At 40.9% G+C, this 26670-nt stretch overlaps 1 protein-coding gene and 1 long non-coding RNA gene across 10 annotated transcripts in view; one reads left to right on the forward strand and one right to left on the reverse strand.

Moving 5' to 3' along the window:
- The window catches only part of LOC106997166 (uncharacterized), a 102563-nt gene extending 76161 nt beyond the window's left edge, over positions 1 to 26402 (reverse strand). For 2 of the 9 annotated variants that reach the window (XM_077991232.1, XM_077991229.1), the window contains exons 1-3: positions 23754 to 23846; positions 4490 to 4575; positions 3576 to 3673 (exon numbers count right to left, since the gene is read on the reverse strand). The gene's annotated coding sequence lies outside the window, so the exon portion shown is untranslated. Of the gene's footprint in view, positions 1 to 1453; positions 1561 to 3575; positions 3699 to 4489; positions 4576 to 6176; positions 6251 to 8365; positions 8503 to 22855; positions 22992 to 23071; positions 23124 to 23753; positions 23929 to 26213 lie in introns of those variants that run through there. The other 7 variants (XM_077991230.1, XM_077991231.1, XR_013413499.1 and 4 more) reach the window with 6 other exon arrangements.
- Positions 7147 to 11693, forward strand: LOC144338997 (uncharacterized). The gene is made up of 2 exons (XR_013413518.1): positions 7147 to 10328; positions 11227 to 11693. It is a non-coding gene; the product is annotated as an uncharacterized LOC144338997 (long non-coding RNA).
- Positions 26403 to 26670: the final 268 nt, after the last annotated feature.

A 26670-nucleotide genomic window follows, 5' to 3' on the forward strand; every position in this document is an offset into this window, starting at 1 on the left:
TTCTCTGATTCCCATCTACCTTGTCTCTCTCCTGTAACTAACTTTATAATTCCAAGTGTCTATAATACATTATTTTGAGTTTTCCAGAGAGAAAAAAAGTGCAAGGCAGATTAAGAAGTAAATTAACAATAAATATTAACAAATAATTTCTAGTTTGAATACTTGTCTTTTTTTATTTTTATTTCTTTATTTATTTGAGACAGCCTTGTCACCCAGGCTGGAGTGCAGTGGCGTTATCTCGGCTCACTGCAACCTCCACCTCCCGGGTTCAAGCAATTCTCCTGCCTCAGTCTCCTGAGTAGCTGGGATTACAGGTACCTGACAACACACCTGGCTAATTTTTGTATTTTTAGTAGAGATAGGACTTCACCATGTTGGCCAGGCTGCTCTTGAACTCCTGACCTAAGGTGATTCACCCGCCTAGGCCCCCAAAGTGTTGGGATTACAGGCATGAGCCACTGGACCCGGCCTGAATACTTTTTGTTTAGTGTACAAAATTAGAAAGCAAGTAAGTGAAAGTGAAAATAAAACCTCTCGTTATCCCATCAATCAGAGATGTCCACTATAAAGATTTTGGTAAGTTTTCTTCCAGTTCTTTATGTGTATATATATATACACACACACACACACGCACACACACGCACACATATATACACATACATATATGTGTGTGTGTATATATATACACATATATACATATACACGTACATATATGTGTATATATATACACACACATATACACATACATCTTTTATATATACATATACACACATATATATGTATATATTTTATATATAAAAATATTTTCCATTGATATTTCAAAAGATTTTTTAGGACTTACTATATACCTTTGGCCTTATATCAATTGTATAAGATCTAATTCCTATAATAAATCCATTATTCCATATTACTTGTGGTTCTGCTTTCCTGAATGAACCCTGACTGGTACAAAGAGTAGTTGAAACTCCTAAGCCTTGTCACATCTGGGTTTTGGCATTGGGTTCTCCACCTAGACATTTTCCAAGAAAGGATTTTGAAGCACTGAACAGTGTGTTCCAAAACAGCTACAGGGTTTAAAAGAATCAGCCATTTCCTATTACATTTAACGTTTATTGAACATATACTATACATGTCAGACCTGTGCTAAGTGATTTATTAGTACATGTATTATATTACTTAATCCTAACTCCCTGAGGGTAAGTATGTCATTCCTAGTTACGGATAAAGAAACTGGGGTTCAGGGAGGGGCCAAAGTTGCACAGCTAATAAGTGGCAGGGTCATGATTCAAACCTAGGCAGTTTGTTTATGAAGTCCACACGCTGGATTCAAAGTTAAGTCATTCACTGACGTACCAGGCTGGAGAAGCCTAATCTATTGGTGGGATGGCAGGGTGTTGGTTAGTTGCTTGCACTGTGAGAGTGCATGAGCTTGTGAAATGAGCTTGTGAAATGACTCCTGGTGAGGAAGGTAGCAGATGTGCTGGAATAAGCACTAGACATGAAATCAAACAGACATGGGATTTTCCCATCACTTTCTTGTCTCAGCATCACTGCTTTCATCTGTAATAGAGAGATAATCATATCAGTCTTACAGGTGCAGATTGTGGTGAGGATAGAGAATAACATGTAAAAGCACCTGGCATGTTTCCAGGCATATAGTAAATGCTAATAGAGTTTAATTGATTCTGAATCTGAGCAGAAAATTTTAAGTTGAGACCTGGTTTCTTAATCTTGGATGGAGCACACTTGATATGTGATTTTGAATAAGATACAGGGCCTTTCTAGGCTCAAGTTCCTCATCTTCCTAGGCGGTGGTTAAACTAGATGATGGCTAACATCCTGTCTAGGATTCTAGGCCTTTAGTTGGTATTAAGAGGAAGGAATGTGGCAGATGGTATCTTCCCTCCTCACATCAGCCTGAAATGAGGCCAAATTCTCAGAGTACAGTGTGTTTCTCCCTTGGCTCCTCGGCCCTGTAGATATTCTTGACTAGATCCAAGCCCTTGGAACTTTCTGAAAGGTTTGAGGTCTGATGAAAATCACAACCATTTCTTAGAAGGAAGGGGCGAGGCCTGCGTCTTTGACTGCCAGGATGCTGTTGCTTTTAATAGCTCTTCTAGGAAAGGAAGGTCACAGTTTCATAGGTTTCCCAATGAAGAAAAAAAGTAAGTCCTTTGACTTGCTCCAAAGAACTCAGTTGGGAAATCACAAATACAGATGATTTATTGGGTCCCTCATACTCTATTCTTTTGTGATTCAGCTGTAAATTAACACGTTAATTGAATGTAACTGAAGAGCTCCTGGACACTAAGCACTATGCAGCATAAACGAGGGGCATGATTCTCCCTCTAAAGATACCTCTCCCTAATCTGGCTCCTTTAAGGAAATATAAACCAATAGTTGAAGAGGAGGTGCAAATTTTGGTCATATTTTCCAGAAAGAATGGTCAAGATTTTCTCCTATCTCCCTGGCTATTTCTCATTCTCCTGAGCTAGTGTCTTCTCCTCTCCCAAACCTCTGAACAAGGAGTGGCCCAGGACTTAGCCATTGGACCTCTTCTTGTTCTGTGCTCACTTCCTTGAAGATTTTATTCAGTTTCACAGGTTTAATAAAATCTTAGACCTTGACAACTCCTAAATTTCTATCTCCAGCTTAGATTTCTCTTCAGAACTCTAGATTCAGAAATGCATCTGCTTGCTGAGTTATCTGCCTTTGAATGTCTATTAGGCTTCTCTAACTGAACATATCCAAATGGGAGTTCCTGATATGCCCCCAACTCCTTCAAATCTGCTCTACCTACAGTTTTTCCTATATTAGTAAATAACAAGTCTATTTGTTACAGTTGCTCAGGTCCAAGTACTTGGAGCCATCTTTGACTCCTGTTTCTCCATAACCCACTTCAAATCTATCAGTAATACTATTGTCTCTGCCTTGAAAATATGTGCAGGAATTCAAACATTTCTCACGACCTCCCAGTCCAAGCCACCGTTGTCTCTCTCCAGGATTATGATAATTTCTTCTTAAATGGCCTCTATGCTTCTACCTTGCCCTTCTCAAAAGAGCACCAAGAGGGATTCTGTGAAAGTAAAATTTAAACGCTGTTTAAACCTTCGGTGGCTTTCCATCTCATCCAGATTGATAGAGCTTCCAATGTCATATGAGGTGTCTTTTTTTCTCTCCATCTTCATCTCCCACTGCTCTGTCCTCCCTCACTACCCCCGCCTTACCTTGATATCCAAATGATTCTCACCTTCACCTCTTCTCAGTCTTTAATCCAATGTCTGACGCTCAGTGAAGCCTTTCCCAGCCATCTTATCTCAGATTGCATTTGTCCCTTCATATACATCCTATCCCCCTTTCCCTGCTTTTTTTTTTCTTTTTCAACATTTATTACCATCAAAAATATACAAGCCAGGCATGGTGGCTCCTGACTGTAGACCCAACACTTTGGTCTCCTATGTTGCCCAGGTTGGTCTCACACTTGAGCTCAGGAGTTCGAGACCAGCCAACATAGGAGACTCCATTTTACAAAAAAAAAAAAATCAAGAAGATTAGTGGGGCATGGTGGCACATACCTGTAGTCCCAGCTACTTGGGAGGCTGAGGTGGGAGGATCGCTTGAGCCTGGGAGGGCGAGGCTGCAGTGAGCAGTGATTGTGCCACTACACTCCAGTCTGGGTGACAGAGGGAGACCCCATTCTCAGAAACAAAACAAAACAAAACCATACATATTTACTATTGAGCTTATTGATTATTTCCTTCCACTAGAACAAAATTCCACTGGGCAGTGGAGCACAGTGGAGGGCATTCAGTAAATGTTAGTTGAAGAATTGGGTGGGATGGTTGGCCAACAGCTTCATGGAAGAGCCTTGGCTTGAGTTATGTTACTGGCCACAGAGAGGATCTGAGCAAACAAATAGTCTGAGAAGTGCTTGGGAGAGAGGGACACTGAGCAAAGGCCTGGGTGGGAGCCCAGTGGGGATGGCTAGGGCTGGACTAACTGACCTGTTCTCCATCAGCCTTGACCTTCCTGGTTTGGTTTCTTCCAGAATATCTAGTGTCTTTTAAGATGTGGCAACAATCCTGTGGCTGCTTGGTATAATAGAAAGCTCATGAATGGAATTCAGAGTCATAGACCTGAATCTAGAAGTGTAACCCCAGACAAGCCACTTTACCTCTCTAACCCTCTGCTTGCCCAACTGTCAAAGAAGGATAACAACACTGGCTTGTGTTTCTCTTGGGGCTGTTGTGAAGCAAATGAGGCAACAAATGGAGAAATGCTTCAACTGTGAAAGTCGGATGATTATAGTGGGGATTAGTAAAACGCATCTGCATATGGCTGAAATAATTACTCAGAGTCATATACAGATTATTCACCACAGTGTTAAGGAAAGGGCTAGAGGATTCCAATTGGTGACTAGTTCAGAAATCCTTCATCATTCAGCTTTTATATATGGGAGCTACATGGGAGGAGGAATTAGAAGATGTACCTTCCTGGGGATGTGCCAGCGTGCAAATGAGGAGCGATTTATTCCTCGTGCACCAGGTTCTGGTGATTAATTCTTCTCCTTTCACCCTTACAAAAAACGTACAGTTAAATGTTAGTATCTCGTTCCTTTTTTTTTTTTTTTTTTTTTTGAGATGGGGTCTCGCTCTGTGGCCCAGACTGGAGTGCAGTGGCGCAATCTTGGTTCACTGCAAGCTCTGCCTCCCGGGTTCACGCCATTCTCCTGCCTCAGCCTCCCGAGTAGCTGGGACTAACAGGCGCCCGCCACTATGCCCGGCCAATTTTTTTTTTTTTGTATTTTTAGTAGAGATAGGGTTTCACTGTGTTAGCCAGGATGGTCTCGATCTCCTGACCTTGTGATCCGCCCGCCTCGGTCTCCCAAAGTGCTGGGATTACAGGTGTGAGCCACCACGCCCGGGCTAGTATCTCATTCTTTAGAGGTAGGAAAACCAATGCTCAGAAAGGTTAAGTAACTTGCTCATTGTCATACAACTATTTGGTGTCAGAGTCAGAAGAAACCATTTTGTCTCAAGAACCTGTGCTCTTTCAGTAGGCTACCTTTTCAGACACCTTGCTGCAAATAATTAAGCAGCAGCAGCAGCAGCACTACCCCAGTTACTTAAATTTGGGCAAGTGAATAATACATAAGTCTAACATTGGGGGGCCCAGGCAGATAACAGACTGAGCTATTAAACACAATTTCCGAAAGTGAAAAGGAAGGTCAGTGTGCATCTAAACCCATGAATCCTAACCCTTGTCTAGGTCACTGCCTTGTGCTATGAATGCTTCCTTTCAGCAGTACCTGGTAACAATTTAGAAGAAACCAAGATTTTGAGTTAAAGTTTTAATAAGAGTGTAAGAATGATAAAGCTGGATCAATGTCCACTAGTCTTTCTAAGCATCAGAATTTTTTTTTTTTTTAAGCAGTGGTATAAAGGCCTGGCGTGGTGGCTCACACTTGTAATTCCACCACTTGGGGAGGCCGAGGCAGGTGGATCATTTGAGGTCAGGAGTTCGAGGCCAGTCTGACCAACATGGTGAAACTCCATCTCTACCAAAAATACAAAAATTAGCCGGGCATTGTGACGGGCACCTGTCATCTCAATGACTCAGCAGGCTGAGGGAGAGAATCACTTGAACCTGGGAGTCAGAGCTTGCAGTGAGCTGAGATCATGCCATTGCACTCCAGCAGCCTGGGTAACTGAGTGAGACCCTGTCCAAAAAAAAAAAAAAAAAAAGCAGTGGTATAAGAAATGATATGATTATTTTGAATGATTAGCACACCTAGTCTAGATTTTAACTAGCAACACCTTTGCAGCAAGTTACCTGTGATAATTATGTGATAATTATGTATGTAAGTTCATTTGTATAGATGATGAATGTACAGATGGATGGATACTGGGCCCAGATGTCAGAGAAATGTCTCCCAAAATAGCCTGTAATCATGTATAGGATGCTGACAGAATGCTTACTTTGAAAATGAATGCACCACAAAATTTACAGAGTACCTACTGGGTGCTGATGAAAGGAAATAGAAGGCATATCTCTTTGCACTTGCCTCAGATAGCCACAAAAGGCATATATACAATTTTAAATAAATCGTTTGTATAGTTTAGAATTGCTTGGATTTGGAGGCAAAGGAGGACCATTTTCCCTTTGGTGTGACTCACCAATCACAGGATGTGAGGGGTGAAGGAGGCCGGGGTCATCTGGTGCATTTAGCCATTTTAGATTGCAGATTGAACTGCATAAAGGAAAGTTACACAGTGATTCATAGGCAGATGTTTTTAAAAAAACAGAAATAAAAAAAACTCCCTCTCTAGCTGCCACTATCTTCTGTAGGTGCTATGGATACTCTCAGAAATAGGTATTTGCAAAGATGTGGAAAATTTGGTAGGACGGTATAAAGTCAATAGCTTGCAGTTTGGATTTACTTCAACCTGGGTTTGAACCTCCTTCATCTGCCTATTGGCTCTTCATCTCAGGGAGTCTATTTGCATTTTGAACTTCTGGCTCCTGCCTTATGAAATGAAGATACCTGACCCGCATGTCTCCTGTCAGGATGAAATGAGATTACATTGGAAGGGGCTCAGCAGAGTGAGTACCAGCTCACCCTGTTACTCAGTATTTCATCCTTCCTCATACCCACAAATTCTCCCTTTGTCTCTAATGTCCTGGATACCCTTGGGCCAGGCACAGACTGCTTCCTCCCCTCCTCATCTGCCACATTCAGGTGTTGGACCAGACAATATCTAAGATTCCCATCTAAAAATGGGACTGTCTAGTCCCATTTTTTTTTTTTTTTACCAGGAAGCTGAGATAGCTGGACAGTATATAAAACAGTCCGCTTTGTACACATTTATGTTTACAAACCATTTACGATGCTTTACCTCATTTAATCCTGCAAGGCAGTCGTTGCTTTCACTTTTTACAAATGAGCAAACCAAGGCAAGAGGCATAGAGAAAATAATCCCATACCTCTGGCTGTCAATCAGCATGCAGGGAAGACTTTTAAAGGCTTGACAACAGCATTCAAAAACAAGACCCTTCATGATACCCTTGGCCTTGAAAATTAAGTGTAAACTTCCCAAATTCACTCTGTCCCTTCTCTCTCCTCTTGCACTCACAGCTGTAGTCATCTTATCTTTCTTTTTTGTTGTCTCTTTTAAATGTTGCCATTCCAGGCTGAGGTCATGACTCTCTCTCCTAAAAGCCCTAATCAAATTTGGAAGACAACAGGATTGAACACAGAGCCTTCCATACCTGGTTCCCAGACTGAACATGCACAAACAAAGCCGACGGTTGGAATTCAGTCCTTGCTGCCTGAGGCTGTGGGGCTGGCTGTGAATTTTTACCCAGCTCCTACCTGACTGTCTTTCTTTAGCATTCGACATGCTTGCTGCTGGATCCATGATAGAGCCATTCTCTCAAGACACTGATTTATGTTCTCCCTTGGGGGCCTAGAACTCTAGCCTACCCTACACAATGGGTGCTCACTGAGCTGGAGATGGCATTGCTGCCAGTGCAGTCCAGAATTGCATCAAGTATTTTAGCAATTGCACCAAACTATCGTCCAGTCTGATTCGTAGCCTTTCCCACATAGATTCACAAAGCCCACTTTCAGAAACTAATTCCTAATAATGCAATCAGTTTTTGGAAACTGAAGCCGAGTTTCATATTTGAATGTTGACTTTCACCATGCAGGAAAGTTGGCCACATGCAGGAGTGACTGGAAGATTTTGGCAAAGATATTGATTGGGATTTTCCATTCTCAGAGAAGCTGCATGTGCTAATGCACAGGTAATACTCCATTCTCAGGGTTCCCAGGGACAAAGAGTGGGCAAAACTGGAAACTAAAAAACTAATATGCCTCATAGGGAATCACTAGCATTCCAAAAAAAAAAAAAAAGTCAGGTAGAGGCAGAATTGAACTGTTTCCCCTTTTGAAATGCAATAACACCTACTTCTCAGGGCTATCATGGGGATGAAATTTGAAGATACATGAAAAGGCTAGCACAGAGCTTTGCTCAGAGCATTCAGCAGATGTATTCGTTGTTGGGACTCTTATTTGAAGTAAAAGGACCAGGTTTTGAACCTCATTCTGCTGTTCATCAGCCCAGTGCCTTCCCCATTCTGGGTCCAACTTCTCTTATCTTCTAATGAGAGTAATAATTGCCACACACTTCGCAGAGTCATGATGAGAAACAATTAAAGAATGGCTGAGACAGTCCTTTGAAAACTAGATAGCTCAAATAAAATAAAGCATTATTAGGTATATGTCTAATCCCTATGCCAGGGTTTCAGTCTTTCTTTTTGTATGAAAAGCCGTCCCTCCCCATACTTCCTCTCTTTAACCTACCTGTTGAAGTTCTATCCTTCATTCATAAGGCAGTAAAACATTAATAGCTAAGATTAAAGACTTCAGATTGCTAGGGTTCAAATCCCAGCACTGCTTTTTATTAGTTGCTTGACTTTGGGCAAGCTACTTCACCTTTCTGTGCTTCAGTTTCCAGTCTGTAAAATGGGAATAAAACAATATCCATTTCATAAGATTGTTGTGAGGATGAAATTAACAAGTGTAAAGCACTTAGAACAGTATATACTCCATACTATATAAAATGCTAGCCATAATTATTTCAAGGCTATGCTTGTTTTGATGTCTATTATTTAAGAGTATGTTTACCATTTTGCATTATTTCATTATTATGTTCAAATCCCACCCCTGCAAAAAACTTTCTTATATCTCTGAAGCAGTCACGTTCTCACATTCAACCAAAGTATATTGATTGTAGCTCAGTGATAGCTCTGGTCATTGCTCGTGTGTTTGTTTATATCTCCCTCCCCCACCAGCTTTGGGGCCCTAAGTGACAGAGGCTTTCTCTTTTACCTCTGTACACATGGTCAGTGTACATTATTAGTTGAATTGGATGGAAGGTATGCAAAGCAAATGTATACACATAAAAAAACCTAAACATATTATATAACAGCTAATAACACTCTCTACATAATAACTACATTTTCAAGACTGAACAAAATTACAACCTTTTGCACTCTCCCCGACACATAGTATGTGCCAACTAAATGTATTTACTTGAACTTATGGGAACATCAATAAAGGTGCATAAACTCCAATAAAAGTCTCAGTCTGTTGGGTCCCCTTCCTTCAAAACATGTATGAGACGGGTAAGCTGCTTATCTCAGGCACGAGGCGAGGATTAAGATACCAAGGAGAAGAAACAAATAGCTACTGGCCTCCAGGCACTCACATTCAAGAGGAGAGACAGTGCAAATACTAAACAGTCACAAGGGGTCATAGGTACTAAGCTGAGTAGGATGAAACAGCACAGGGATGTGTGTTCAGCAGCTTAGTCATCTCTCTAAGACTTGGACCTTCTCAACGTCAAATTGCCCAGGGATGATTGTACCTTCTTTTTCAATAAGTAAGGAACTAGGGAAAAAGATTCCAAGTTGACTAAAGGCAGAGGAGAACAATTCAGTTATAAGAGTGTGGTAGCTCACAATACAGCAGGTGAGAATATAAAATGAGGAGGTAAAACCATAAGCCACGTCTCTAGAACATATCTCACAGAAAGTGCTTCTCAGTCTCAATGATTTTGATGTCAAATGTGGAGAAAATATTGTGAAACAACAAAAACTATCCTGGCTTAGGAGAAGGGAGACCTAGTTTCTTACCAACCCCATTTCCACCAATGACTTTCCTCCCTACAGCCCCAATTTCACTATCAATCGAGAAATGAGTTTGAACTTGAGTATTTCTAAAGACCATTCCACTTTCACTGCTTTTTGGTTCTATTTTTAACACCTGGCCTGATAGGAAAACCAACTCTTTCTTCTAGCTTCAAATACTACCTCTATTTTGATGAATCGCAAATGCATATCTCAAAGCCAGACATCTCTTTTGAATCCAGGTCTTGAATATCACCTTGCCTATTTTGACATCTACCTCAGTTGTTTAAAACAGAGTTTTCAACAATTTCTCCACTTCCAAAAGATTTTCATTTTACAGTGTTTTTGTTTTGTTTTGTTTTGTTTTTGTTTTTGTTTTTGTTTAAAGTCAGTAAGTGGAAACACATTTGCCCAGATGCCCAATTCACAAACTTGGGATTCATTCTTGATATCTCTCTTTCTTTTACCACACACTCTGGCTCAATCTGATTGATTGTTAAATTTTGCCAATTCTAGGTTCAAAGTATCTCTCAAATATTTCTACACCTCACCACCTATACGTCAAAGGTGTGTAGTCCAAGCTACCTTCTTCTTTCACTAGGACTCCTACAATAGTCACTTAGAAATTGCCTTTTGTGGGAGGCTGAGGCAGGAGAATGGTGTGAACCCGGGAGGCGGAGCTTGCAGTGAGCTGAGATTGTATCATTGCATTCCAGCCCTCCAACCTGGGTGACAGAGCAAGACTCCATCAAAAGAAGGAAGGAAGGAAGGAAGGAAGGAAGGAAGGAAGGAAGGAAGGAAGGAAGGAAGGAAGGAAGGAAGGAAGGAAGGAGAAAATTGCCTCTTGTCCATTTCTAATTCATCTTCTACACAATAGCTGGGATGGTTTTCTTTTCTTTCTTTCTTTCTTTCTTTCTTATTTATTTATTTATTTATTTAGAGAGGGAGTTTCGCTCTTGTTGCCTAGGCTGGAGTGCAATGGTGTAATCTCAGCTCACCACAACCTCTGCCTCCTGGATTCAAGCGATTCTCCTGCCTCAGCCTCCCAAGTACCTGGGATTACAGGCATGCACCACCATGCCCAGCTAATTTTGTATTTTTAGTAGAGACAGGAGTTTCTCCATGTTGGTCAGGCTGGTCTCAAACTCCTGACCTCAGGTGATCTGCCTGCCACAGCCTCCCAAAGTGCTGGGATTACAGGCGTGAGTCACCTCACCCAGACTGATCCTTTTCTTAAAATGTAGAACAGATCATGTCAATCATGTCACCATCCTGTATAAAACCCTTAAATGACTTCTTGATGCACTTAAACTATAAATTCTGCCCATGGTCTATGAAGGCCTAAATGATCCTGATTCTCTCTCCAACTTCATCTTTCACCATGCTGGCCTCTTTCAGGTCTCTGAATATGTCACAGTTTTACCCACTTTAGTGTTGTCTGGTCTCTATTTCCTCTGCCTGGCACACTTTCCCCTCACTCTTGGCCTGATTAACCCATCTTTCTTTTTCAAATCCCAGTTTAAGGTTTACTAGAGAGGTCTGAACAGGTAGGTGAATTATCTCCTTCCCGTCTTTTGTTTTGTTTTTTTGAGATGGAATCTCGCTCTATCACCCAGGCTAGAGTGCAGTGGCGTGATCCCGGCTCACTGCAACCTCCGCCTCCCGAGTTCAAGCAATGCTCCTGCCTCAGCCTCCCGAGTAGCCGAGATTTCAGGTGTGCACTACCAGACCCAACTAATTTTTGTATTTTTAGTAGAGACAAGCTTTCACCATGTTGGCCAGGATGGTCTCAATCTCCTGACCTCAGGTGATCCGTCTGCCTCAACCTCCCAAAGTGCTGGGATTATGGGTGTGAGACACTACGCCCAGCCCTTCTCCCATCTTGCAGCACCCGATTTCCTATATCTCAGTTATCATACTTCATAATAAAATACTCAACTCTGGATTTGCTTAGGCAATGCTCGTCTACTCAACTAGATTCTGAGCTCCCCTAGGAATGCGTCTCCATTGTTCTTTGCATCTGCAAAGTCTAGCCCAGTGCTCAGCATAGAGTAGGTGCTCAATTCATGATCGGTGGTTAAGTTTATAACCTTTCTGCCTGCATATTAGTAAGATCTAATGATATGAATATATGCTTATTCCGTGCTGAAACAGTGCAACCAGGTGGGTGATGAATGAGGAAATATAGTTGACTATGTCCCATTTCTCTAACTTTTTCAGTTCTTAGCTTCTAGTATCTTGCAGCAGTCCTCCATTCTCTTACTGAACCTTCCCAGTTTTCAGGGTTGAGTAGGGAAGTTTGGTATGATGTCCCTTGTGCTTTGCTCCCCTCAGCTATATTTAGCTTTGTGAAGGAATGTGGCTTCCACAGGTATGTTTGGGTGAGAGGCGTTGGGAACGGAATGGGTGCAAAAAGGAAAAGAAAGAAAGAAAGAAAGAAAGAAAGAAAGAAAGAAAGAAAGAAAGAAAGAAACCAACCAACCATATGGGGGAGGTACCTAGCCTTGCTCAGCACGAACGTTGCCCAGGATTCCTGATTTTGTCCCAGCTCATCCACGTCGGAATTTTTATGTTTATTTAAATATTTTTTCATTAATTTATTTTAATCTTTAAGATTGCAGTTTTTATGCCATATACATCAGCATTCTCTCCCTCCTACCTCTAGGAATCCAAAAATAAATAAGCATGGCCTTGGTGCTGGCAGAACTGGCAAGTATGAGCAGACAGGTCCTGATTCCAGGAGTTTTCCTGTGCTACTGCCACCCGCCATGCCTGGTCTCTTTGGAAGTTGTCATGCACCTATTCCTGTTGAGTCTACTGGACTTCTTATTCCACTTAGTTACCTACTGTTATAGACTACACGAAGTAGGAAATGGGTTTTTGAATAGTTTTTCTTATTTTTTTTTTCTTAAAACACTAATAAATGTCTGTTGCTTCATCTGCCTGTTGGTTGCCTGATTCAGTTACTGGAATGAAAAGTCCTTACTACTTCTCTTCAGTCCCTATACTCATCATTTTGGGTTTCCTGTCATTGTTTGAAGACAGGGTTTCATTCTGTCATTCAGGCTGAAGTGCAGTGGCATGATCATAGCTCATGGCAGCCTTGAACTTCAGGTCTCAAGAGGCCTCCCATCTCAGTCTCCCGAGTCACTAGAACTACAGGCATGAGCCACCATTGTCCAGCTGGTGCTCATATTTTATTTCATTCCTATCAAAACCAGCTTGCTCCTAATCCCTTCTTATATTCACCTTGACATTTATGGGATCCACTCTGCATTTGTTCCAGAGGTTGGAAGGATTGATTTAGGAATTCTCTTAGCAGGACCAGGGCATTTCCTGTCATTTAGGCTTCTGGTAAGAAATTACCTAACTCTTTGTTTTGATAACTCACTCATCAACTCAATTGCTTAAACAATTTATAAATAACCACTTTGTTGATCTTAGAAAACAGCCCTAATAAATTTGACTTTTGCTTATACCTTTATCTAAGACTGAAGTTAGCTCAAAACAACTGATTTTTTTCCATTTGGGTACAGGAGAGGGATGGGGAGGAACTAAGGTAAAAAGAGGGGGAAGAAAGAGGAAGAAGGTACCAAAAAGGAGGATCTAATACTGGATTTCAGTTCCCACTACTGGGAAATGGTTCATTTCCAATTCTGCATTTCAAGAACAAGAAGGCTTTCTGGTGGTTATTTTTTTTTTACTCTCTTTGGATCAGTATGAATCCTTAGTAGCAATATATGCCTTCCTATACTTAAAGGGTTAAAAGATTTTGGGAAGTGAAATAATTGTATTTGAGAATGGTTACAAAGTCAAGACAGGACAGTTTAAATACATTGTTCTGCAGATACAATCCAAGCCTCAGAATCTGTTACTTAATAACCTGATGGCTTCACTTAACTGCAATAGTTCACTCATTAGTCCATTCATCAGTCACTTAGAACTGTGCATTATGATTTTCAAAGTACTTTCTCCTCCATTGTGCTTGATTCCCATGAAAATCCTACAATGTACCCCCTTTACAGAAATTGCCATTTTAGAGAACAAGAAACTGAGACCCACAGGAGTTAGTCAGTTGTGAAGATTAAACTGAAACCCAGGTTCTCAGATCCCACATTGAATTCTATTTCAGTTTTACCTCCTTTAATTGAATCAACATTTTCTAAGTGAGCACCATGTACTGAACACAATTCTATGAAAACGAAAACAAAGTACCTCTGTCCTTGAGGAGCTTATAGCTTCGCAAAGAAAGGCAGAGAGCAAGGCTTGGGTGTGGAGGGAGGAAAGTGCATGGATCCTTGGAAAGTGCTGAGGAATCTGGTGTAGAAAACTGTGGTGGTAGGAGATAAGACTGGAAAGAAGCCAGAGGACCTGAAGGGCTTGATTGATGAATTCATCACCAAATCATCAAGTCTTCTTCATATGTCTTCCCAAATTGTGGCCTTCATTAGCATCATTACTAATATTTTTTCTGTCCCATTTTCTACCGAGCAATTTGCTGGCATTTTAGTGCCAGTGCCCCCAAAGGGCAAGGTTGGTCTGAACAACTTGATGTTTAGACATTGAAAGCTGCTGGACTTCAGCTAATTGTAACATTGCTAAAATCTTTTCTGGTGGCATTATGCATGTGCCATTATGTCGTCTTGCCCTTGCCTGGCCACAGAAAATAAGTGGTTACAACTTCTGGCAGACAGACCCAACCCTGAGGTAGGATGGGCCATGGAAACTAGGATGCTGTGGAAATTGGTTTGGGTGCAGAGCTGGCACCTGGAGATATCACCTGTCGTCACTCTATCACCCAAAGGTCTGGAATGCCCAGAGGGCTGAGGTGAACTTGGTCTTAGTTGAGTAGGCATCAGGTCAAGTCCCTGCTAGGGGTGGTGTTTGTTTCTGGAGTCCAGACTGTGGACATTAATTGAGGTTGGCTTTGGAATAGCATAATGCTAGGTGATCTGTCTGTTCATGGTAGAACCTGATGGGTACCAAATGCAAAAAAGCTATCAAAATCAGGATCCAGGCTCCTCAATGAGAGGGCTGACAAAAGTTAAGCAGGAGTACAGGCCTGTAGTCCAATACAGGGCTCTAGTCTCAGTGGGGGAATGATCATTCTTGCAGTAAGGCTTTGGCCTGAAGGCTGAGACAACATGGTGATGATGGTGTAGAGAAAGCTGAGGTTCTGTTGTGCCCCAGGCTTTTGCAGATCTTCCTGCATTAGGTGCTGGTTGTCATTCAATGGTATGTTGAGGTGGCTGGGTTATCCATCATTCCAATAAATACTAGATGAACCACTCCAAGTGGCTGAACCCACACAGGGAAGGACTCAATGCCTCACCCTGACGGAGGATTGGGGTCAGGGAACAGCCTCTGAAAAGAGGCTATAGAGATCTACTGGGAGCAGAATCCAGACATTTGGAGGCCAGTTCTGGCTCAAGGACTATCTTTTGCATAACCTAAAGCAAGTTTCAGAACCTTTCTGGGCTGTTGTTTCATCAGTAGACTATGTGCCCCGTGGAGTCAGGGCCCTGTATTTTCTTCATATTTGTTTCATTAGCATCTAGCAGAGTGTCTACCTCACAAGAAACAGTCAGTGAAATGCATGTTGTTTGAAGGAGTGAATGTGAGAGCGAAGAGAATGAACTGAGCATGGAGAATCCCATCAGCAGTTGAAGGGAGAAGGGCCTTATCAGGCCCATATGCTTCTTACCCTCGCCCTTAGATTCTTTTGCCCTCTCCTCTCCTCTCCTCTCTTCCCCTCCCCTCCCCTCTCCTCTCTTCCCCTCCCCTCTTCTTTTCTTTTCCTTTCTTTACTTTCTTTTTCTTTTTTTTGCTCATACTTTTCTTTTACCATAGCCTTTAGATTCTGATGCCTACCCTCATGCCCTTCTTTAAGACCAGAGACACAATGAATGGGTCTTCTTATCAACTCTGTGATTCTCTGATGAACAAAACATTGAGATAGTTCACTTGAAATTTTTTTCCTCAGCATTCACTGACCAAACATTATAAAAATGTTAAAAAGTCACCTATAGCCCCCCCAAAAAGTTCTATCTATAAGGAGAGCTCATGAGTGGCCTCATATAATAACCAGGAAAACCTTTACCATTTGCAAATGCCATGAAACACCAACAAACAAGATAATCACAGTATGATCAAGGGTGCGAGACCTACAGAGCCTACTGCATCTCATTATGGTCAATGTGTTCAGAAAGGGTGACATTTTGATGGCATGGAGACAAATGTCTCCTAAAGTGAAAGGCCTTCTCCAAGAGTGTGTGGATACTTTTCACTTTTGCTGTGGTCCCTAAAGACGTAGGTGGTTTCAACTTTAAGTCAGATATTCAAACCTGTGAATAAGGGGACTCATTGTTTGCATTTAAAAGACTTGAGTTAGGGCTTTTTATTTCTTGAGTGTGTGTTTGTGGGATAGATAGATAGATAGATGATAGATAGATAGATAGATAGATAGATAGATAGATAGATAGATAATAGATAGATGATAGAGAGATAATAGATGATAGATAGATAGACAGATAGATAGATGGATAGATAGACAGACAGACAGACAGACAGACTGACAGACAGACAGACAGACAGACAGATAGATAGATAGATAGATAGATAGATAGATAGATAATAGATATTAAGCGCTGTGGAAGATAAAGAGTAAAGATGAGAAAAGTGTTCATAATCCTGCTACTCTAAGAGAGCTACTGAAAATATTTTTGTGAATTGTGTACTATTATTTACATCCAGTCTATTTTCTACAAAGAGTATATTTTTAAAAATTGCTGTGAATACACTGTATACAAATATTATATAGATATAAAATATGCATATATCTCTATATACATATTCTACTTCTTTCCACTTTACATATTACCATAAGTATTTTTCAATTCTAATTTTTTGAAATTAGTTGTATTGTAATTTACTTAATCATTCTTCACCCAACACTCTTTCTTCCAGCCTAGTCATGATAGGACATGTAGGTTGTTCAAATGTTTTGCTCTTTGTTCAAATTTTTTGTTCTTAGATACAGCGCTAGAATGCGTATACTCATTCATTGATTTTTCCTGTATGTTGAATTATGCATTAAAGATAGATTCCTAGAAGTGGAATCTCTGGGTCAAAGGGTCTGACTATATTTATGATTCTTGGTATATGTAGCCAATATATCTGAAAAAGAGTCATACTAATCAACACAGTAGGACCTAGTCTCACTGTACTTCACCAAGAGTTATTTAAATGTTGGCTTTCACAGTGAATATAAGTGTTAGTTCAAAGATCTTCTTGGCAGAGAGGCCGATAGATGTCAGAAAACATGAAGGGAAGAAGAGAAGAGACACTTAAAACTCAAGCGCAACATTAGAAGTAAAAGCCATTGATAACTGACAATTGGTTAGAGATTTAAAAAGCATTTTCGAAGTCATAATGTACATTAATACAATAACAGGCTTCAGTTTACCAAAGTGGATACTGCAACAAAATAAATGATTCGGGGTGAACTGGTGATGGGAATCAACTCCACCACTAATTTGCTAAGTGGTCTTTGCAAATTGTTTTCCTCTCTGGACCTTTCTCAACTGTAGAACTGGTAAGCTGAAAGGTGAAGATAGATGCTTTCAGAATTTAGAGTATTGGGTTGTACTCAGATAATGCAGACAAACTCATAGGGTTAAGGGGTCTGATAGGTGCTTCTCCTCTGTAGACACCCAGACTCACAACTCTGATGAGATCCACAGTTCTATTGGAATTGTGCAATGAAATAGCAGACACTCTTGGGATCTCCTGGGGCTCCTCCAACTTCATGAATGAATCTCTAAGTTCTATATGCCCCATATAAACTGATGACAAGATCTTTGAGAACACTGTTTCCTTAGCGGGTTTCCACAGAGAAGTTTTGAATATGGGGGTCCATGACGTGGTTTGAGCCATCTACCCTAACAACAACATTTGGCCTTTGGTGCCTCCCTAGTGTTCTCCTGATGGTTATCCAGATGGTGGCATACAGAAATTGAGCAAATTAGTAAACTAAAAGAATAAATGAGGTGCTGCATTTCTCTGACTCTATTCTAGGAAAATGAGTGAGAAGCAGGATCTCCCAGGTTTCAGGAGAGATCTGGGTCACTTTTTGGAGGTTTCTGGTATTGAATATATATTTATATATATATATACACACACACATATCTCTCCTCCAGGTGTGTATATATCTCTATATGATATATGTATCTATCTATATATCTATATGATATATATCTATATAGATATATATGATATATAGATATGCTATATATAGATATAGATATCTCCTCATAATAGACTTAATTTTTAAGAACATGTTTCAATTAATAGAAAAATTGAGCAGATAGTGCAGTGAATAACCCCGTGCCCAGTTTCCCCTATGATTAACATAATACATTATATGGTACACGTGTAACAGTGAAACAATATTGGTACATTATTATTAACTAAAGTTCATCATCGATTCAGATTTGTTTAGGTTTATCTTATGTCTTAAGTCTTTTTGCAGCCAATGATTCCATCTAAGACTCGACATTACATTAAGTTGTCATGTCTCTTTATGCTAATCCTTGTCTGTGACAATTTCTCAGACTTTCCTTGTTTCTGATGACCTTGATGGGTTTGAGGATTACTGGTTTTTTGTAGGACGCCCCTCTACTAGAATTTGTCTGATGTTTTTCTTATGATTAGACTAGTATCATGAGAGCAGGACCACAGAGAGAAATAATCATTTTCATCACGACATATCAAGAGTATACACTATCAAGATGATTTATCATTGTTGATGTTGGTCTTGATCCCCTGGCTGAGAGAGTGTTTGTCAGGTTTCTCCTGTTTTCTCCCCCTGACTACCTTTCCATATGGAATATACTCCCCGGAAGGAAGTTACTATCTACAGCCCACAATTAAAGAGTAGGGGTTTATGCTTCTCCTTAAGGCCAGCACATGTCCATAAATTATTTGGAATCCCTGTGCACATCTATATAAATACATTTGGAATTAAGGGATGTTTGTCTTTTCTCTCTGGTTTATTAATTTACTTAATACTTTATTTATATTAGTATGGACTCATTACATTTTTTTCTTTTCTTTTCTTTTTTTTTTTTTTTTTTTTTTTTTTTGAGACAGAGCCTCACTCTGTTGCCCAGGTTGGTGGAATGCAGTGGTGCCATCTCGGCTCACTGAACCTCCACTTCCTGGGTTCAAGGGATTCTCCTGTCTCAGCCTCCCGAGTAGCTGGGATTACAGGCACACAACACCACGCCTAGCTAATTTTTGTGTTTTTAGTAGAGACAGGGTTTCACCATGTTGGCCAGACTGGTCTCAGACTCCTGACATCAAGTGATCTGCCCACCTCGGCCTCCCAAAGTGCTGGGATTACAGGTGTGAGCCACCGCACCCAGCCCTGGACTCATTAATATTTATTTTAGACTTTGGGTTATAATGTAAAATACTATTCTATTTTGTTGCTCAAATTGTTTCAGCTTTGGCTACTGGGAGCTCTTCCAGTGGCTCCTGTGTCTTTTTGAAATATCCCTCACCAATAGAGTTTTGTTTTTGAATAATTCCTTACTTTAAGGTGCTACAAGAGCTTCCATTCTCATTTGTGAATTTTCTGCCGCAGTTTTAGACTCAACCATTTCTCCAAGAAGCCTTGGTTCCAGCTGCTGAGAAATGACATTAAAACTGAGACCAGCCTGGCCAACATGACAAAACCCCGTCTCTACTGAAAATATAAAAATTAGCTGGGTGTGGTGGTGCATGGCTGTTATCCCAGCTACTCAGGAGGCTGAGGCAGGAGAATTGCTTGAACCTGGGAGGCGGAGGTTACAGTGGGCCGTGATCGTGCCACTGCACTCCAGCTTGGGCAACAGAGTGAGACTCTGTGTCAAAAACAAAAACAAACACAAAAATGAAACAAAACTGAGATCCGAGCACCAGGTGTGCTTGTTGCTTGTCACTGCTTCTAGGACAAATATATTTTAAATCTTATATTTTTAACACCAGCACACACACAACTACAATACAATTGCACTATGCATAAAACAATCCTATATTTGTTAACAGCATTCAATCATGGTGTCATAGGAGCCTGTGGTCCTACACTGGAATCCACACACAAAACTTGCATATGATGGTCATCTTCTTTCAGTCCTGTTAGGATTGAAAGAGAGAGGTATAGCCTCAGTGGAGATAATATCAGAAGTCTAATTTTATTTATTTATTTATTTAGACACAGGATCTTACTCTGTGGCCCAGGCTAGAGTGGTGCCATCATAGCTCACTGCAGCCTCAAACTCCTGGGTTCAAGCAATCCTCCTGCCTCAGCCTCCCAAGTGGCTAGCACTACAAGTGTGTGCCATCATGCCTGGCTATTTTTTTTTCCATTTTTTTAGAGACAGGGTCTCATATGTTGCCCAAGCTGGTCTTGAACCCCTGGTCTCGAGTGATCTTCCCACCTCAGCCTCACAAAGTATGGGGATTACAGTTGTGTCATTGTGTCTGGCCTAGAAGTCCAAATTTGAGGCCTTCTTTGAATGTGCAGCCACAACAAATGGCTTTTGCAAGGCTGCCAACCCCATACCCTCTTTCCATAATATGCCATAAGAAAAGCATACTAGATTTAGAACTAGGGCCTGAAAGTTCCGAATCCAGCTGTGTTAGTGTTATAGCATATATAGCAAGTGGATTCTGTCTGGGCCTCAATTTCCAATGATATAAAATCAGGAACATCAGACTGGATATTGGCTAAAGGCCCTCCCAGTTCTAGCACACTGTAATTTTCAATAGTCTTACGCTGGGGGAATACAATTGGCTCCCCTAGTCTTTGTATACAGGCCTAATATTCCATAAAGTCTAAACCAGTGGAGGAATGGGGGTGGGGAGGTTGCTGCTGATAAATCAGAGTCATTTTATTATATTTTGGGAATGCCAAAGCCTGTTAAAGGCTTTAGATTATCTAGACAATTGGGCCTGAGAAACTTTAGACCTTTCTTTTTAAAGAATGAAGATCAAAAAAGGGTAAGAAATATTGATGGAAAATATCTCATTGGTTTCACGTTCTGATATATCAAGACTTCTTCCTCTTTTTTTTTGTTTTTTTTCCTTTAGTAAGGGAAAACTCCTCATCTGTTATTTCCTCTGACTTCAAATAATTACCTTTAATGCAGTGATGGCTGAGCCACCTCTATGTTTCTTACCAGGAATCTCTCTCTAGGTTTTTTTTTTTTTCTTTTTCTCTTCCTTCCTTCTCTCCTCCCTCCCTCCCTCCCTCCCTTACTCTTTCTCTCCCTCTCTTCCTTCCCTTGAATGTTATGATGTGTTTTTTACATCCACATACTACCCAGTGTACAAATGTCATCTCCTTCCTATCATTGATGGGGACAGTTTCCAAAAACAAATAGAAGGAAAATAAAAAATGAAATATAGGGCAGAAAAGACACTTGGGAACTGTCACATTTCATTATGAATGCTGGAGATCAAAGGTACAAGTTCTTAGAACCTGCTTCCTCCACCTCTTAACGTTTAAAATCTTCAATTGGCTTTTGAACCCACTCAGCAAAATCCCAGACTTTGGTCTACAATTGGTTAAAAATTGATAGAGTGAGGATTCTGGGACTGCCTTCTTTACTTAGAAGTTTACATTTTAACTCCTTCCCTAGCCCCAGGTACACATATACACACAGCTCCTTTCCACTCCTCTTGCACAGTTCTGTAAATGTGTATTGAAATGTAAAGGTAGAGAACTAAGCGCAGCCATCCCGCAAATCACTGGGGCTATTCCTTCACACAGCTGAGGAAACGGAGTCCTCACAAGTGGCTTTGCTCAATGTCCCATCAAGAGTTTCAGGCAGAGCTGTAATTAGAAACCAAGGGGGTGTGTGTGTGTGTGTGTGTGTGTGTGTGTGTGCGTCTGTCTGTGTGTGTGTGTTTGCAACAAATACAGTTTTTTTTTTTCCTTCTCCCTACACTGTGCCCCCGTGGAGTTACATTTGTGTGTGTGTGCCTCTGTACGTACACAAGTTACACAGACACTGACATGTAGGAAACGTGCACCAAAGTGTCTGTCGTCTGACCTCAGGTAACAGTATAATGACTCGAATTTAAGGCAGCTGAAAGATTTCTGCCGGTGGAGGTTGAAATAAACAAGAAAAGCCACTGTGGAGATGTGAATGGAAAAGTACCGAGCCCTCCCTCCCTCCGCACATTCTTCCGCTCTCCAGCTCTCCCTGCCATCGAGCTGGCTTCAGATAGGCTTCTGCATGGTCAGGTGTACAAGAGGGCGGTGTGAAAAAGAAAAAAAAATGCAGGCACAACACGCAAATCAAGTTTTTCCACTTCTAGCCTTAGGTAGTAGAGACAGCTAAGTACAGCAGCCAGCAGCCCAGCAACGGCAGTGGCAGCGGGTGGACCAGCCACCCTGAGTTTACAAACACTGAAGTGCTTTCCTTCCCTCATCCCTCTCAGAGTCCAGCTGCTGCTTTCCTTCATGCTAAGGTTTCACAGGAAGTGAAAACTCTGCTATTCAAAACAGCGATCGAATGCAATAAACAAATCATTACACACCCCCTAACCCCCATCACTTCTCTATTTTAAGCTCCTGATATTTATTTCCATTTTAAGTAAGTGAGAAAAGTGTGGAAAATTAGTGTTTGGGGGTAAACTCTGAGCCAGGCTGAAAAGATTTCTAAAGGAAAAAGAAAAAAAAATCTCAGAACAATAAAGGCTAAAAGCGGGCAGCATATGGATGAAAATTAAACATTAATACTTCCTTTTCAGAAGGCAGTAGCTGGAAATTATATATTTTTTAATGTCTCAAAACTTTCTGCTCCTCTTGCTATGTTAAAAACACCTTTCTTTCTCCAAAGATACTACAAGGAGCTTGTTTACAACAGCTCTAAATGAAGGATTTGAAATAAAATGAACAGGTAAAATTTAACAAGTCTGACAGATAATATCTCCCAAATCTATCAAAAGTAGTGCCAAGTACTTCAGTGTAGCTGAGAGGCATAAATAAACCCAAATGACCATCAAAACTCATCATGACTTGGAGTTAGCTCTGAGTTTTACAGTTTACAAAGAGACCATAGCAGCCTTGCTTTCCTCAGTTCTATAAGGAAACAAGATACCCACCTACAGACTCAAGTTGTCAGGTTACCCTGATCCTCTAAAATGACAGAGGGCCAGCAAATCATGCAGACCCATTTTCAGTTGTGTTCCTCGGGTCACACATCCTCCTAGTGAGGACCCAGCCTGTAATCCTGAAAGAAGAAAACCTAGAGGAGGTGATTGATTTGAAAACTTCTTTCCAGCTTTAAAATCTATAGTCCTGTGATGTGATATCTTAAAGACCTACCAAGGTGCCAGAGGTTCTTGATAGGTGAAAACAACTTCCTCTTGTGAGCCCCCTTAGAAAGAGGACAGAACCCTGTTTGTTTCAAGGATAGGTTCTTTTTCAGCTATGACTGAATTGTGGGGAAGATTTTGCAAGGGGGAATTGGATGTGAAGTCTGTTCTTTTCCTTAAATAGATGTAGTATTAGGACCAGGGTATTTTATTTTGTAATAAGGCTTATATTTACCCAGCGGCAATGATCAGGGACCTATTCTTATGCACAGTCCATGAGGCAAAGAGGTTGGCCTGGTCCTCTATTCTGAGTATTAACCTCCAGTAACCATTAAATAATGGGACTAGGTGATTTGTAGTACCCCCAAGTCTGCAGGAATTATTCATACGACCCCAGACATGGAATCACTCTTTAGAGCTTCTTAAGGATGATTTAAAAGAATCAGAATACATTCAAGTCAGCCCTTTCTTTAATCCTGTAACACCGCACTGCAGGAGTGAGGGAGGCCCACATAGTGATGCCAACTGGTTACTGAGGAGAGGTCAAGAACGAAAGAAGAAATGACATTCTGGAAGAAATTCAACTGGTATAATATTTGACAAAGTTACTTTCCTAGGAATTGAAAAGAGATTGAGAGGCGGGTGCACAATTTTCCTCAACATGCATTCAATTGAAAGTAAAAGAGACTCACCAAAAAGTAAGTGTCTATCTTTAGAACAATTTCAATAATCATTTTCTCTTTCTTTCTAACTGGTCTTCTGTTCTGGTCAATTTCTTTCAGTGTAAACACATTGATTTGGCAAAAAGCAGTAGGAAAATGTGGCACTCTGGCACTTGGTCCCACAAATAATGTGCTGGGAAGATCTGAGGTCCCTGGTGATGAGGTTAATTATATATAAACCAGGCCTGGTGGGTTCTCCCTCTAGGGGCTTACTGCAGAGAATTAAAGAGGGCTGAGGTATGAGAAGGGTGAATTCTTTCCCAGCCCCCACTCCGGCTGGTTCTACTACTGCCTTAGGGAGCAGATTTCCCTTTGCTCTGCAGCGCCCCCATGGGGCTAAGAGTGGAGTGGCAAAGGGAACACAGGAGGGACAAGCTGTGTGTGTTTCAGGTTTGGGGGGGCGGTGGATGAGGCTAAATGGCAGTTTTGACAAAAAAAATATGTGACCAAAAATCAGAAAAGTAATCTTTTGAAGGACCAATAATAGGGCAGAGCTATACAATTCACATTCCAAACCATATAGATAAATCTCAGAAATCCCAAAGTGCTAATTGCTCATAAAAGAAAAAATTATCACACATATAAACACACAAGGAAAATCCCTTCCGCAAAGTCGGGGTGTCATTTTGCATCCAGTGGGGTTCATTTTAATCTCTTTGAAAATGAGAAGGAAGGGGACTCAAATGAAAAAGCAGATAGTCTGCCTTCTGGCAGAATAAATCTGAACTTGACAATATCATGTGTCTTTGGGGGTAAAACGTACATTTCAACAACAGTGACAGGATTAGGCCTATGTACATTTTTCAAAAACCCTTCACAAGACAGGCTTTTCTGCAGAGGCTGCAGTAATCCATCTGTCAATAAGTATTAAAATATTCAAATTTCACAGGGACAGACACTCAACGCATGTTTCCTAAGCTCCAGCCCTTGTAGAAAATAATCAACCTTTTTGCACCTTTCTGGGTTTTAAAACCTAAAATACAGCCTTTAAAAATGTGTGTGTGTGTTGTGGGGTAGTGGGGTGCATTGCCAACAACATTTTCAGTGATACATGGAACTTCTTACAGGACTGTCAATGAAAGAGATTTTCCAAATATCCCAGCAAACAGCAGTCTTTCACAGCTCTGATCTCTCCTCCATTATAAACCCAAATTTTGGGTTGGGATAGGTAGATTATTTTAAGACATATCTTTATTAGAAATTAACAAGTGACGAGATTTTGTGGAACCTTTAAGAACTCATCTGTAATTTAATAAGTCGCTTGAAGGACTCTCATAGCCAAGGCTCAGAACAGCCTGACCTTTGAAAGCTGCTTCTGGTCCAAACATTTTGGGCTAATTCTTGAGGAATCTGAAATATTATTTTCCCCTCACACCCTTCTTTTAAGAGAGAGACATAAAAGAAACAAGAGTCTCCCTTATTCAGGGATGAGTAGGAGGGGAAAAAACCCCAACCAACATTTAAATAAGGAAACTAGCAGCTCTGAACAAACAAACTAGGACCCACAATGAAATGATTCTGCACTGCAATTGCCTTTAAAAAGAAAGTAATAGAGAAAAAGAGAAGGAAAGATTTTCCCCTTCTTCTCTCCCCCCCCCACCCCCAACTCAGCTTCAAAGCTAAGACGACTGTGCTGCGTGTAGTGCGTTGTAGTTGTAGCAGTCTGTTCTAAATACAGGCAGTATCTGTGATACTGGCACGGCAGGCCTTTAGAATTCCCTCCGGCTGATCTCTTAAACACAAACTGAAGAGATTTTTTTACAACGACCTTGAAACGAGCCCCGAAAAAAACTATCAAGACCTTAAGAGAAAACAAAACACAAACAGGTATGTGGCTCACAGAATTTTGTAGAAAACACACACACATACCCCCCTACCCCCTACACACACACACACACACACACACACACACACACACACACGTTTCTTGCAACAAGAAATTTCCTAAGAGTCAACAATAACAGATTAAACCCACCACTTGCTGTCCTGGAAAGAAACAAACCAAACCAAAACAAATCCTTTGAACATTTCTCTCAAGTGCAGGAGAGACACACTTCAGCAAAAGTCCAAGGGGAAAAAAGAAAATTGCACCAAAGGAAAAAAAAAAAAAGTGGGGGCTGGGATTGTTACATATGGCCAAAAATTTAAGCTTCTTTCAACAGTGTTAGTATTGAAATAACACATCTTCTTTAAAACGCTTGAGGGATTAGATAGGGAAAGAAAAGGCACGCACAAAAAAATCCAACCGATGCCGATCCTATGATTTACGTAACACCACAAACTTGCAAAAGGCAAAAAATCAGAAGCAAAAATCCATAAACCATCAAAATACAGCAACCAAAAATCCCAAGCCACCACACCAGAAAGAAAAAACCCCAGAACGACAGCAAAAACCCCTGTCCTAAATAAAAATAAAGCAAATGAACCCACCGAAAACTGCTTGGCAAATATTTTTCTCGTGGTGCCTAATATTCTAGCTGGAAAGAGCTGTGGTGTTTATTGTTTTTTTTTTTTTTTTCTCTCTCTCTCTCTTACTTGCCTCTCTAACCCTACTATATATAACATACTTTTTCCAGTGGTTCAAACCTCTCGCTCCCTTTTGTGCATTTAGCTCGATCTGCTGAGTTTATGGGTAAGAGAGGAGGAATTAGCCCCAGACCCAGGGAAAGCAAAGCGCACTCCCCCTCTTATGTCACCGAATAGCAAATTAGTTCTCAGAATTCCAGAGGCCGAGCTTTGCTACAGCGAAGGCGCCGACGTCACAGAGGAGGAGCCCACGTGACGGTGGCGGAGCAGGCCATACCATCGTCATGGGTCCGGGGAGGGAGAGCCACATTCAGGCCCCTCGAACCTCGAACCGGAACCTCCAAATCCGAGACATTCTGCT

The sequence above is a fragment of the Macaca mulatta genome, chromosome 2, assembly GCF_049350105.2.
Source record: "Macaca mulatta isolate MMU2019108-1 chromosome 2, T2T-MMU8v2.0, whole genome shotgun sequence".
NCBI lineage: Eukaryota > Metazoa > Chordata > Mammalia > Primates > Cercopithecidae > Macaca > Macaca mulatta.